The 14787-nt window shown below is 38.5% G+C and overlaps 1 protein-coding gene across 25 annotated transcripts in view; it reads right to left on the bottom strand.

The window, feature by feature from the left end:
• The window catches only part of THRAP3 (thyroid hormone receptor associated protein 3), an 81905-nt gene that overhangs the window by 43670 nt on the left and 23448 nt on the right, over nt 1-14787 (bottom strand). For 3 of the 25 annotated variants that reach the window (XM_060419869.1, XM_060419569.1, XM_060419971.1), the window contains exon 2: nt 1625-3648. The exons of 14 other annotated variants lie outside the window; for them this stretch is intronic. The gene's annotated coding sequence lies outside the window, so the exon portion shown is untranslated. Of the gene's footprint in view, nt 1-244; nt 3649-14787 lie in introns of all 25 variants that reach the window. 8 more of the 25 variants (XM_060419820.1, XM_060393379.1, XM_060419510.1 and 5 more) reach the window with 4 other exon arrangements.

Raw genomic sequence — 14787 nt, 5'->3', positions numbered from 1 at the left:
CTGTCAGCTCGTCTGTCCATGGGATTCTCCAGGCAAAAATACTAGAGTGATTTGCCATGCTCTCCTCCAGGGGATCTTCCCAATCCAAGGATCGAACTTATGTCTCCTGCACTGGCAGGCAGGTTCTTCACCACTAGCCCTACCTGGGAAGCCCAGAGTAGGAAGGCACCCAAGAATTAAATAATCTGCAGATGCAATCTTGACATTAACCTTTTCTTTCATTTACTCAGTCAAGGATACCCACCTTAGCTCTCTGTGAAACCTGTGGTTTGCACATAGCTGAAGCCTTGCCTATTTAGCTAGGAAAGAAAGGAATGCGTTTCATTAAGCTAGTCTCAGTACCTGTCAGGCCCTCAGCCGAGAGCCTCCTACTCTCTCAACCAAACTCATTCTTAGGAGGGTCTCCTTTCCCAGCAAGCTCACCGAGGCTGGGTCAGGTACTGTTTCTTGGTTTTACCCTAGACAAGCATATCATTATGTCTGTTAATACTCACAGGGCTGCAAAGTCTATTACCTAACACTGATATGTGTCTGCTGAGTAAACTGAATACACAAAAGCAATAAACTCTTGGCCTATACCAAAGGTTATCAGATAATTAACATTACAAAGTGGCAACAAAAACCTACTGTTAAAACTAATAGGATAAGAGTTACCAGAAGAAATTACTATTCAGTCAGATCATTTAGCAAATTAATGACAATGTTGGTCTATATTTACTTAGCTGATAAACAGCAAAACCACAGCACTTACAAGAACTCGTTCTTTCAAAACACTTTTGTATGTATTCTTGCAGGTCATTCTGGGAGTTCATCCTAGATTACATCAACCGGAACCTCTTTCCCTGCTTCTAAATGCAGGGGCACAGGGGCTCACGTGAGTCAGCTTGAGGGAATCCCTGACAACTCCTACAAAACTAGGAACTGCTTACAATGCACTGATTAAAGAACTATTCCAATACATCTACTTTTAACATTCTAACCAATTAACACACTCTCTCCATCTCTCACTAATAATGTGTTCTAGTTTCAAAAGCAAGTTGAATAAAAGTGAACAAAAGAGGACCCTGTGTTCTATTCAAGTTAACCCAAAGTAGCCAATTTTAGTTAAAGTAGACAAAATTTAATCTTAGCCACTTCCCAATTTAAAAAAAAAAAAATACTAGAAACTGATGAGATTATGACAGCTAGGCAAATAACCCTTTAGGGTTTTACTACTGAGAACTGTGCAATGTCTTGCTCCAAGCAGCTTCTCTGCTTTCAAGCAGGCACACCAAGACTGAATTCAAGACTGGTGAATTTACTATGAATGGTTTTGAAGAGAGAGGCAAATACTGCCAAACATGTCAAGCATACAGGGTCTTCTACGCTTGGGAGATGAGCAAATGATGTCAAAAAGCTCAACCTGTTTTTGTACATTCGTTAAAAAAGTTTCTACATTTTCTTTTTTGGCTGCCAGCACGTCTTGTAGGATCTTAGTTGCTCAGTTCAGTTGCTCAGTCACGTCTAACTCTTTTCGACCCCATGGACTGCACGCAGCACGCCAGGCTTCCCTGTCCATCCCCAACTCCTGGAGCTTGCTCAAACTCATGTCCATTCAGTCAGTGATGCCATCCAACCACCTCACCCTCTGTCGTCCCCTTCTCCTGCCTTCAATCGTTCCCAGCACCAGGGTCTTTTCTGATGAGTCAGTTCTTCGCATCAGGTGGCCCAAGTATTGGAGTTGCAGCATCTGCATCAATCCTTCCAATGAATATTCAAGACTGATTTCCTTTAGGATTGACTGGCTGATCTCCTTGATGTCCAAGGGACTCTCGAGTCTTTTCCAACACCACAGTTCAAAAGCATTAATTCTTCAGGGCTCAGCTTTCTTTATGGTCCGACTCTCACATCCACACGTGACTACTGAAAAAACCATAGCTTTGATCTGTATGTCATTTAGATCTATACGGATCTTTGTGGTAAAGTACTGTCTCTGCTTTTTAATATGCTGTTGCTCAACCAGAGACCGAACTCCAGGCCACTGCAGTGAAAGCATGAAGTCTTAGCCACTGGACCTCCAGGGAACTCCCCAATTTCTACTTTTTTTTTAAACGGTAGAAAAATATCAAGGTATTTTATGACGTGAAAATTCTATGAAATTCCAATTTCAGTATCTATGAACAGCTTTACTGGAACACAGCCACATTCATTCCTTTATAATATACAGCAGCAGAATAGGTGCAAAAGTGACTACAAACACAGGTCTCACCACTTAGTGCTGCTACAAATTCTGGTGAAATAATTGTCACTAAAAAGCATTTCAAGTACCGTGTATTCTGTCATATCACATTACTATTTAATTACCAGCATGTATTACTTATGTCAAAACAAAAGAAAAATGGACTTTGAATGTTACCCATTTAAGACACAGTGTGGAGTGTGGGTGCTTTTTTAAATACAATTAGATGGCAACACTCTGTGTTTATTATGCAATGACATCATAGCTGTGCCAAGAATACAAGAGTTGGCATTATCAAACTAAGTACTCACATAATATTCCCAATTCACAGGAAACCAACTGCTGGAAAAAAAATTTTTAATTTAAAACAGAGTATCTTATCACAACAGAAAATCTTTATAAAACCAAAAAAATAAAGGCTATACAACCAAAATAAGTTTCTGAGTATCATATCTGTTAGCATAAGGAGGAAAGTCATTTAATTATAGTGAGTCAATTAAGTCATGTTTCACTGCAGCAGCCTAAGAAATGTGTCTAGAGAAAATGAACTTAAAGACTATTAGCCTTTTGGTTTGAAGGGTTGAGGACAAGAGGAGCAATATAAGTAGTCAATTAAAAAATAGGGCAGATGGAGGGGAAAGGTGCTGACCTAAGCAACTATGGAAAGAAGGGAAACAGAAACAAAATAAAAAGCAAAAGGAACTCCATATAACCACTGTATTCTAGTTGTTAAAACTATTCCAGTTGTAAAGTTGTTAGCGGGTGCATGTGTGCGTGCAAAGTCACTTCAGTTGTGTCCGACTCTTTGTGACTCTATGGATCCGAGCCCGCCGGGCTCCTCTGTCCATGGGATTCTTCAGGCAAGAATACTGGAGTAGGTTATCATGCCCTCCTCCAGGGGATCTTCCCAAACCAAGGATCAAACCCATGTCTCTTTTGTCTCCTGCATTGGCAGGCGGGTTCTTTGCCACAAGTGTCACCTGGGAAGCTCCTGTTAAAGGGTTCAATTCAGTTTAGTTGCTCAGTCGTGTGTGATTCTTTATGACCCCATAGACTGCAGCACACCAGGCTTCCCTGTCCATCACCAACTCCTGGAGCTTGCTCAAACTCAAGTCCATTGAGTCGGTGATGCCATCCAACCATTTCATCCTCCGTCATCCCCCTCTCCTCCTGCCCTCAATCTTTCCCAGCATCAGGGTCTTTACTGATGAGTCAGTTCTTCACATCTGATGGCCAAAATATTGGAGATTCAGCTTCAGCATCACTCCTTCCAATGAATATTCAGGACTGATTTCCTTTAGGATTGACTAGTTTGATCTCCTCGCAGTCCAAGGGACTCTCACGAGTCTTCTCCTACACCACAGTTCAAAAGCATCAACTCTTCGGGGCTCAGCTTTCTTTATGGTCCAACTCTCACATCCACACGACTACTGGAAAATATTAGACAAATCCCAACTGAGAGACATTCTATAATATAGCTAACCAGCAATCCTCAAAGCTGTTAAGATCATGAAAAATCAAAAAAAGTGTGAGAAACTGTCACAGCCAAGAGAAGCCTAAGGAGATATGACCACTTCATGTCTATCCTAAATGAGAATGTGGAACAGGAGAAGTACATTAGATAAAAACTAAGAAAATTCAAGTATGGACTTCAGTTAATAAGAATGTACCAGTACTGGTTCATTAGTTGTGACCAATGTACCACACTAATGTTAGTAGGTGTTAACAGGGGCAACAGGGGTTAACAGGAAAAAAGTGTTAAATGGGGTATACATGGGAACATACTCTACTATTTTCCCAGACTGTCTGTAAATCAAACTGTTCAAAAATAAAAATTTATTTTCAAAAAAGCCAAATGATTCTTGGTGGTGTTTCATGGCTCTTGATGATTCAAGAGATATTACTAATCCTTACTCCGTGGTTTAGTGAAGTCAGTGATGAGTTTGAAGCGACTAAACACTGAACAGTCTGTGTGGAACAACTTCTGGTGAAAATCTTTTCAAAAAAGTTGAGAGAACATTAATTCAACATAGTCTGAACTTGAATATGCTAAGATGTACAGAAACATTGATTATAAAGTATTCAAAGCTTATGGTTTATTTACTGTACCGCTCATCAGCAGGTACTCGACAAAAAAATCTCTCATGTGCTGCTGCTGCTGCTGCTGCTGCTGCTAAGTCGCCTCAGTCGTGTCCAACTCTGTGCGACCCCATAGATGGCAGGCCACCAGGCTCCCCCGTCCCTGGGATTCTCCAGGCAAGAACACTGGAGTGGGTTGCCATTTCCTTCTCCAATGCATGAAAGTGAAAAGTGAAAGTGAAGTCACTCAGTTGTGTCCGACTCTTAGCGACCCCATGGACTGCAGCCCACCAGGCTCCTCTGCCCATGGGATTTTCCAGGCAGGAGTACTGGAGTGGGGTGCCATTGCCTTCTCTGCTCTCATGTGCTACTGATCCAGTACTGACGAGAGCAACTTTCATTCCCTCTCAGTCCACTTCTGCAGACTTAACCATCATCAGTTCTATGAATTTCTGTCAGAATACATGATGTCTGACTCGCCCTACCAAAGAGCAGTTAAATGGCTTAGCAGCAGTAAAATTCATTGCAATTTTTTAAGCTCAAAACTGATTTTGTCAATTTTTCTGAAGAATCACCGTTAAACCCCATTAATGGATAGTTAATGGCTTTTGAAATTAACTTTTGCTGCAAACTTAGTAACATTTCTTAATAAATCCACTTGAAAATTAACAAAACAGCACTTCAAAGGAAAACATACTATAGCAAATTACACTGAACATTTGTTTGAACCACAAGTAATGTTACTGTCTTCACTTCCTGTACTAGCAAAACTCAAAATAAGCAACATCTTCATTCCCACACAAATCTGAAGCAGATCTATTTTCTTAGCTCAAACTACATTTCAGTATATTTCTTTAATGCAAGTGCAAAGGAAATATTTGTATTTCAAAATCCACCTAAATGCAACTGAGATGCTTCCATTTAATCTTCAGTTGGAAATGATTAATGTGCAGTATAATTGGGGGGGACTAAAAAGCAAATATCAAGAAAACAATCTAACAGAATTCTATAAATGCTTTCCAAGTAAAAAATATGCTCAATTAAAATCATATACTCATGGGTTAATATTATAGTATTTGGTATTTATTAGTATTTGGCAGGACCTATCTCTGTGAAAAGAAACTGTCAAAGATGACATGTGAACTCTCACTACATGTTTCATCATTAACAGATGAACATTTGCCACCGATTTTGATGGGTTAACTTTGGACCTCAATTAAGGGAAGTGCTATCCCCCAAAAGAATCCATTCTTCTCACTAACACAACTGTATTATAAAAACTGTATTCAATTTACCTAATTGTCTTAACAGTCATTTAGTGCAAATGCCCAAAGAAGAATAAACCCTTAATAAACAAATTCTCATAACCACAGGGTCTCAAATGGTAGAATATGTCACTTTTAAAAATACTACATCTAACAATGTACAATAATGCAAATAAAATTAGCAATCAATCAACCTAGAGCAATTTGCAAAGCACTAACCAACAAACTCAGTAGACATGAATTTAAGCAAATTCCAGGAAATACTGGAGGACAGAGGAGCCTGGCGTGCTGCAGTTGATGGGGTGGCAAAGAGCTGGACACGACTGAACAACAACAGCAACTAATAACAAAAGAAAAGAAAAGGAAGTGAAGTCGCTCAGTCATGTCCAACTCTGTGACCCTATGGACTGTAGCCCGCCAGGCTCCTCAGTCCATGGGATTTTCCAGGCAAGCATACTGGAGTGGGTTGCCATTTTCTTCTCCATCTTCCCATCCCAGGGATTGAACTCAGGTCTCCCGCACTGCAGGCAGACTCTAACTCTGACCCACCAGGGAATCCCATAATAAAAGACACATGCTCTAAAACCAGATTGCCTAGATACTAATTTTCACACAACCAACTAGTAACTTTGAGATCTGTGATAAGCTTCTTAATTAAATCTCACCATCTCTGTTATCTATAAAGCTGGTTCCTACTCTAAGTGAAGTGAAGTGAAGGTCACTCAGTCACGTCCGACTCTTTGCGACCCCATGGGCTATACAGTCCATGGATTTCTCCAGGCCAGAATACTGAGTGGATAGCCGTTCCCTTCTCCAGGGGATGTTTCCAACCCAGGGATCAAACCCAGGTCTCCCACATTGCAGGTGGAGTCTTTACCAGCTGAGCCACAAGGGACGCCCTCCTACTATAAAGGGTTATGAAAATTGAATAAACTAATATGCATAAAGTTACTAGTACTTATTAGCACACCATCAGTACTCATTATAATATACTAATCAGGGCAATATCAAGGTGACAGTTAACAGACAAGACTTCAACTAGCTGGTATGGGTAGTCACATGGTTGTTAATTACATTCTCCTGATAATTCAGAATTTGGATTTATGGCAGACTCAGAATATAAGACACATACATCTTCAAAATCTCGTAAAGATGCAGAACACTCTGGAAAGAAACCCAAACCTATACTTGATTCCAGGCTGAATGAGCATGACCCCTAAATGACACCAGTATTCTGTGCCCCAGGTTCTCAATTTACAAGAGCAGAGAGTAATCAACATGCCATCTGCGTACCCGACAGTTCCTACCTAGACAGGTGGTTTTTAAAATCTTGCTCTCAGGCAATGCAAAAGTGCCTCAGGGCAAAGTAATAACATCTCCTCTGAATCCTCTGGCTTATCCAGCATGTAAGACTGTTGGAAAAACAACATCTACTTTTCCAGAATTTCTTTATCATAACTTTTTATAAGCTTTCATCATTTCCTTACAACTTCAGCCTTTATTTCCTTGAAAAATAATAAAACTAATCATGTACTACTACTAGACTATTTTACTATTGAGGGCAAGTACTTGATTAAATTCCTTTTTGTATCCCCAGTGTTGAATGACAAATAAATGAGTACATATTAATTATACGATGTGGCTTTTTACTATGGTAAAATATACATAACACAAAACATACCTGTGGCACTCAGAACATTCACATTGTTATCTGACCACACCAGTGTCCATCTCCACAACCTTTTCATCTTGCAAAACACGAACTGTGCACCCACTTAAAAAGTAGCACACCCACCACCATTCTGCTGGTACTCTGTCTCTATGAAAGCTGATGACTCTAGGTATCTTATACCAGTGGCATCATACAGCACTGTCCTTTTACATCTAACATGCCACCAAGGTTCATCCAGGTTGCAGCAAACACACAGTTTTAAAAAATGGGAGAATGTGCAGAATCATTTGCCTGAGCAAACTAAATGTTTAATTCTTTTTACCAAGTTTTTTCATTTCAGTAACACATGCACAGTAAAAATTTCAAATTCTACAAGAGTACATAATGAAAAGAAGTCTCCTTCCTAATTTCTACCCTCTCTATCCTCAACTTCCAGTCCCCCTCTCAGGTTTAATTTTTCTATTTTGGAACACAACAACCAACCACATGTTGCCTTGCCTTAAGGATGTCCTACTAGTAAGATACTTAGTTGGTCTATTACAACTGGCTATTACTCTGTTCTAAAAATACTGATATTTCTAAAAACTCAGGGATCAAACTGGCATCTTGGGTCATTTTGCATCTCCTGCATTGGCAGGCGATTCTTTACCACTGCCACCTCTAAAAATACTAACGGGGAAATTCAATGGTGATCCAGTGGTTAGGACTCACATGGCACGGGTCCAATCCCTGGTTGGGAAACTAAGACTCTGCATGCCATGCAGCACAAACCAAATTAAAACTAAATTAATATACTAACATAAAGATCCAAAACAATGAACATAAAACATTCCACAAGTACACTTCACTGAGTTAACATTCACTGAGTGTACCCAATGGATATTGTCTTTGCTAGGCAACATACTGAGGCAAGAAAGAGCACAGGCTCTGGTGTCATGTAAAAACTAGTTTAAAGCACTTTGACTTTTTAAGGCTCAGTTTCCTGATCTATAAGATAAGGGCAACACTATCTCATAAGCTACTGTAGTGATTAAATGAGAAAAACATCTAAATCATAGTACAGTGCATAATAATATAAGGACTCATATAAATAATAGCAGTTTTTTTAATAGGTAATTGTTAATATCCTTCACTGGGCACTGTGGGAAGCACAAAGATAAAAAACTTGCTTCCTTCCACGTACTTACAACACAACAGAGCAGTTTCCTTCTGCTCAGTATTATCATTATTCTGCCAAGACCCTGGTGCTGATAACACTTCCAACCTATGTTTATAACTTTCATGACTTATTTCTAAATATCACTAAAACAGTTATCTGTAAAAAAAAAAAAAAAAAAAGTTACCAATTGTGACTTAAGAGTCTAAGAGAAGAGAGCGTATCATCAGACCATGTAGTTAGTGGGCCTGAGGCAGTCTATAGCTAGCCTTAATCAAAGAGCGAGAGTCCTGTGATTAAGAGACCATGGTCCACTCCAATCTGACCTAGGAGTGTATCAGATTTAGAGTCACAGAGCATTAAGAACTGGAAGCACACATAGAGATCATTATCTAGTACAACACCAGTCTTTACAGAGGAAAATTAAACCCAGAAAAAAGGAGATCTGCCCACGAAGGTGAGCCAATACTAGAGCCAAATGCCCATGGCTCTTCGTGTGTTCCAGTTCTTTCCACATCATCATGCTACCCTGTATCTGTTAAAGAACCTTAAACTATAAACTTCATCCTGTCTGCTCTAATTTCTTATTTTTCTTCCCAGTTACTTATTATCTGAGCTTCCCTGGTGGCTCAGACAGTGAAGAATTTGCCTGCAACGCAAGCAACCTGGATTCAATCCCTGTGTCAGGAAGATCCCCTGGAGAAGGGAATGGCTACCCACTCCAATATTCTTGCCTGGAGAATTCCATGGACGGAGGAGCCCAGTGCTGGGAGGCGGGGGGGGGGGGAGCTACAGTCCATGAGGTCGCAAAGAGTCGGAAACTGAGCAACTCACTCACTTTACTTATTATCTGGGGGGCGGGTAAAAAAATCTCAGTGTGTTTTATGAAAGCTGTCTTTCCTAAATAGTCTTATTTGGCTAAAACATACTCTACTAGAAGCCATGAGGGATGCTAAGTAAGAATAAATCTGGACTTCTGTGGTGGTCCAATGGTTAAGAATTTGCTTGCCAATGCAGGGGACAGGCCTGGTCCAGGAAGATTCCACATCCTGCAGGGTGACTAAGCCCATGCCACAACTACTGAGCCCCCAAAACCCTAGAGGCTGTGCTCCACAAGGGAAGCCACTGCTATGAGTAGCCCCCACTCAACACAACTACAGAAAACCCCTGAGCAGAAACGAAGGCCCAGCAAAGCCAAAAATAAATTTCAAAAAAACAAATTAATCTAATCCACTGAAGGTTTATTTTAAGGGAAATTTCAATGAACAAATATTCAACTTTAATTCTTTTGGCCCTGCCATGCAGCTTCAAGATCTTAGTTCCCTAACCAGGGACTGAACCTGGGCCACAGCAATGAAAGCACTGAGTCCTAACCACTGGACCTCCAAGGAATTCCCCCATAACTCTTGAGTTGGATAAGTGGATGGTACATTCAGAGTGTATCTTCCACAACTGCTTAGTTTTACTACAAAAATTTACCCAAAAGAGTTCATTTGATTAACAACCCATTTAGCAGAGAGCAACAGACCAGGATGGGGTGTTACTGGCAAAGAATCCACCTGCCAATGCAGGAGACACAAGAGCTGCAGGTTCAGTCCCTGAGTCAGGAAGATCCCCTGTGGTAGGAAAGAGCAACCCACTGCAGTATTTTTATCTAGAAAATTCCACGGGCAAAGGAACCCGGCAGGCTACAGTCCATGGGGCTGCGAAGAATCAGACATGACTGAGCACACAACTGACCAGGATAATCAACTTCTAGATGGATCACATTTCCTCTCATCTGTAAACAAGCGACAAGAGACCGAATCTGATGCCTAAATAATCTGCTGCAAATATCTGTGACATTATTCTAGCATCAAATTCAGGTATGATCATGTCCCGCTGGAGAACCTAAGTAAATTCACCCTCAGAGATTTTCTTTCTTTCTTATTATTCTTTCTAAAATTACAAACCAGAAGCAGCTACCAGACTTGACACAAAGGTCAAAACTCCTTCCCGGAGTACTGCGAAATTAAACTTCTTTTCAAGCAAACTCAGAAATAATCTTATCAACAATTTTGGAAATCTACTCAAGATCCTCATATATTTCTGGTTCTGCTAACTTTATAAAACTCACAACTGCTTTGCAAATTTGCTGGTGTTAACCCAACACCATTTACAATCACCTGTAGGGATAGCAAGACTCTTTTTCCCACAAAATGCCAAATCTCAAGGCCATCAAGCCACTCCTAGACCATTTCTCACAAAATGCATCTTATTTCCAAAACACTTGTAAGTGTTCACCAGAACTAGCTCTATATTCCTAAGTTTAACCAGGAAAATAGATTATTATAACCACGAATCCTACTAAGAGAACTATGTCACTTGTCAAAGTGATTCCTATAAATGGAGAGTTCCCTCTGAAAGATTTAATTAAGCTGTTTGACTAATGCCATCCCTGACTTAACAATCCTGCTTTCTATTTCCCGGAAATCTGGTTTTAGATTACACTGATATTTTTTCAATTTCTCATGCATAAAGTTAAGAAAGTTTTAAGCCTGGCAGAAAGGTATTAAGACCACTACACAAAGTATGAAGGCCATTATACAAAGCCCATAAACAAGTCAGGACTTGAGATTCAGAATATTAATAAAAATTAAAACCAATCATACATAAAAAATAAAATTAGACCCCTATATCACATTACAAAAATAAACACCAAATGGGCAAATATAAACATTAAATGTTTAAAAATTAAAAGCTTTAAAACTTTTAAAAGAAAAACATAAGAAAATATTTGTATGAATTCAAGGCAGAAGATTTGAAACAAGATATTTTAAGTATAAATCATAAAGTTAAAGATTGATAAACGTGTCTATATGCTTTAAGAAATCAGAACTACGTACTAGGAGAGTATATTTGCAATACATATAAACGAAAAATTAAAATCCAGACTCTACGTAACTTTTACAAATCAATTTTTTAAAAAAGCAAAAACTCAATTGTTCAAGTAAGAAAATAAAGATTAATTTAGTATTTACTGAACACCTACCATATGCCAGCACTGTGCTTGGCACTAGAGATACAACACTGACAAAAGGAGAAAGTCTCTCACCTTGTGGCTGGTGGGGTAAAACATATACTCAAGTAACTATATACTGTATGTCAAATGATGATAAATGCTAAAAATAAAGTGGGATAAGAGAATGCACAATTAAGAAACCTATAGGCTAATGTACTTATGAGAAGATACTCATTTTCTCTACTGATCAGATGACTACAACTTAGAACTAAAATATTTCACACCCACAAGAATGGCAAAAAACCTTAAAAGTTTAACAGTTTCACGTGGCATTAAGATGTGTAGCAACAGAAATACATACACTGGATGTATAAACTGGTATAATCCCTCTGGAGAATAATGTGAAGATGAACACAACCCATGAATCAGCAGCAGCAATTTCAGTTTTAGATATAAACCCTAGAGAAATTTTCCCAAGTAAACAGAAAATACATACAAGACTATTCCTGGCAGCGCTGAGTTTAAACAAGAAAACAGGTAAGTAAAAAGTCGCACATTTATACAATGAATACTAATAAAATTGTAAAGAACACACACACCATGAATGAACCCCACACACATAAGACTAAACAGAAGTTACAAAAATAAACTGGTATCAAACAATTTACATGACAAAGAAAACAGCAATAATACATTTTGTTTAGGAAAGCACATATTTTTAACAGAAATCTAAAAAAATGGATATATGTCATAAACACCAAGTCAGAAGGGAGGCTGGAGGAGAGAACAATCCTGGAAGACTCAACTATGTAAAGCTTTATTTATTAAACTGATCTCTTAAATACACAGATACCAGTTGTATTATTCTTTGTACTTTTTGCATGTCTTCACACTGCATACTTTACAAGCGTAAGAAAAAACGCTGTATAATGCTGAACACTGTGGTTGTGCTAACTTCAGACTTTCTTTCTCAGTCCCTCTCCAGAGGAAAAAAAAGACTGATATAATTCTCTATAATAGTGACAGAAAAGTACAAGCATTCACACATACCCCCACCAGCTTCTTAGCTACACACATTTAGATTTTTGCAAACAACTTTAGAAGACTGAACTAGGACTTATAACGCAATGTTCTTAAGGTTAAATCAAAGAAACAACTCCACAATGAAGAATAAGCCCATGAAAATATATATTAAGGGTAATTCCCTGGCAGTCCAGTAGTTAGGACTCCCAAGCTTCCACTCCAGAGGTCCCAGGTTCGATCCCTAAGACCCTGCAAGCCACGTGGTGCTATAAAAAAATGAATAAAATAATCCTTTAAAAAAAAAGTGTACAATGAATTTAAGCAGAATGGTTAAGAGTAAGAATTTTACAAACATGTGACCGACATGGATTAGAATCCTGACTCCACTACTGTGAAGGTTTGAACACGGTACTGATTCTCATCTAAAAAAATTTTTAAAATTACAATTCTCATCTAAAATTATCAAAGAATTAAATGAATTAATGTATGCAAATCACAGAGTATGTTGTATTCTAAAAAGGTGGTTTGGAAAATAAAAACAAGAAAGCTGGATAGGAACAAATAACAGCAGACAGGCTCAACAATGAGAACTTTATTTTCCCAAATTGCTTCAATAAATCAACATTTTACACTTCATTAAGGCTCTTTCCTTTTCCCCCAGTAACATGCTTACATAACCACCACCAAACAACAAATTAAATCCTTAAAGATATTTCCATTTCCAGAATCACCTTAAAAAAAACTAAGCTGATACACAAATATCTGTCCAATGCAAAACAAGAGATCAGGCTAAATCCCAAGGATTTTGTTTAATCCCACATTAGGTCCATTTCAGGTGCGGACTACTCAGGGAGAAGGAAAAAAATACAAACCACACTTAATGCTATATAAATTGTATCAAGAAATATATACTCAAAAGACTTTCCTGGCGGCCTAGTGGTTAAGAGTCTGAGTGATTAAGATTCCTAAACATAGGGAGCATGGGTTCGATCCCTGGTTACAGAACTAAGACCCTGCATGCAGCTCGGCCGAAAAAAAAGAAATATACTCAAAAAAAGTTGTGAATATTTTCTACAGGAAACTAGATTATTCAAGAGTTACTATATGTAAAGCTGAGTTTTATACACATAACGCATCCAAAAGGTTTTATGTGAACAATGTTTTCCTACACACAAAGAAGTAATGGCAGGAAGATGAATACCGAAAACAAAGCCCATATCCCTAGAGCCTTGCAAGTGATATTTAATACAGAACAAGGAAACCAAAGATCTCCTTAGAAAGCACCTCCTACTTCTTGTCTGAAGCTTCAAAGTTCTAGGTTAGTTATCATAATAAGATCAGGTGAGAAGAGCAAGGTCGAAATTCCAGATGGAATAACACATTACTCTAATACTGTCTATTACATATATATACTGTGTAATATGTATACATACACACACACGTGTACATTATGTGTATATATATGTAATACAAGTTACAGCTAATGTATACTTTTGACCAGCACATAAAATCTTAATCTCCTAAAAACCACAGCAATGCCTTAGTCGACAACCTCAAAATTAATCTTTCACCCACATTCATGGCTCATGTATGAAAATTAATGGCCAGGGCAGGTTATCAGATTTCATCAGGAAGCCACTCGTTGGGCTAACCATGTTAATACTTTTTGCATTAAGTTGCCTTCTCTCAGAACTTCCCTGGTGGTCCAGCAGTTAAGAATCTGCCTTCCAATGCAGGGAACTCATGTTCAATCCCTGGTCAGGGAATTAAGATCCCGCAGGCTGTGATACAACTAAGCCCTGAGCCACAGCTACTGAGCCTGTGCACTGCAACAAAGAGCCCCAGCGCCACAATGGAGACCCCACATGCAGGTACGCCCCGACATAGCCAGAGAAATAATTTTTGTAAAAAAGAAAAAAAAGAAGAAGAAACCCTGCCTTCTCTCAAAGAGAAGATATTTCAACGATATTTTTAAAAGATATAAATGACATGACAAAGCACTTGCAATAAACAACACTTTACGTCATTCTTTTCATAAATTTTGGATCTACTGCTTCTGAACCAAGAGTTTAACAATACAATGGCTAAACTCAAACGGCACTGAAAACAATTACATTTGAGAATTTTTAGTGCTCAGCTAATACTGTTCACTCAACTGTCAAAACAGCACTAACCAACTCCATCTGTGCCTAAACTTACATGAGACAGAATTTTCATCACTTTTACATATCCAACCATTTAATAACCATTTACAATAAAAGAAATGATGGTATGTAACTATGCTAAGTTGCATAAGATACTGAATTATGTAATTTTTCTTGTATTCTTTATATTAATGTCAAAATATATATACTGTAATTCCCTCGAAAGAAG

The sequence above is a fragment of the Ovis aries genome, chromosome 1 (assembly GCF_016772045.2).
Source record: "Ovis aries strain OAR_USU_Benz2616 breed Rambouillet chromosome 1, ARS-UI_Ramb_v3.0, whole genome shotgun sequence".
Taxonomy (NCBI): Eukaryota; Metazoa; Chordata; class Mammalia; order Artiodactyla; family Bovidae; genus Ovis; species Ovis aries.
Note: the sequence above shows the minus strand (reverse complement) of the source record. Positions and strands in the feature narration are given on the sequence as shown.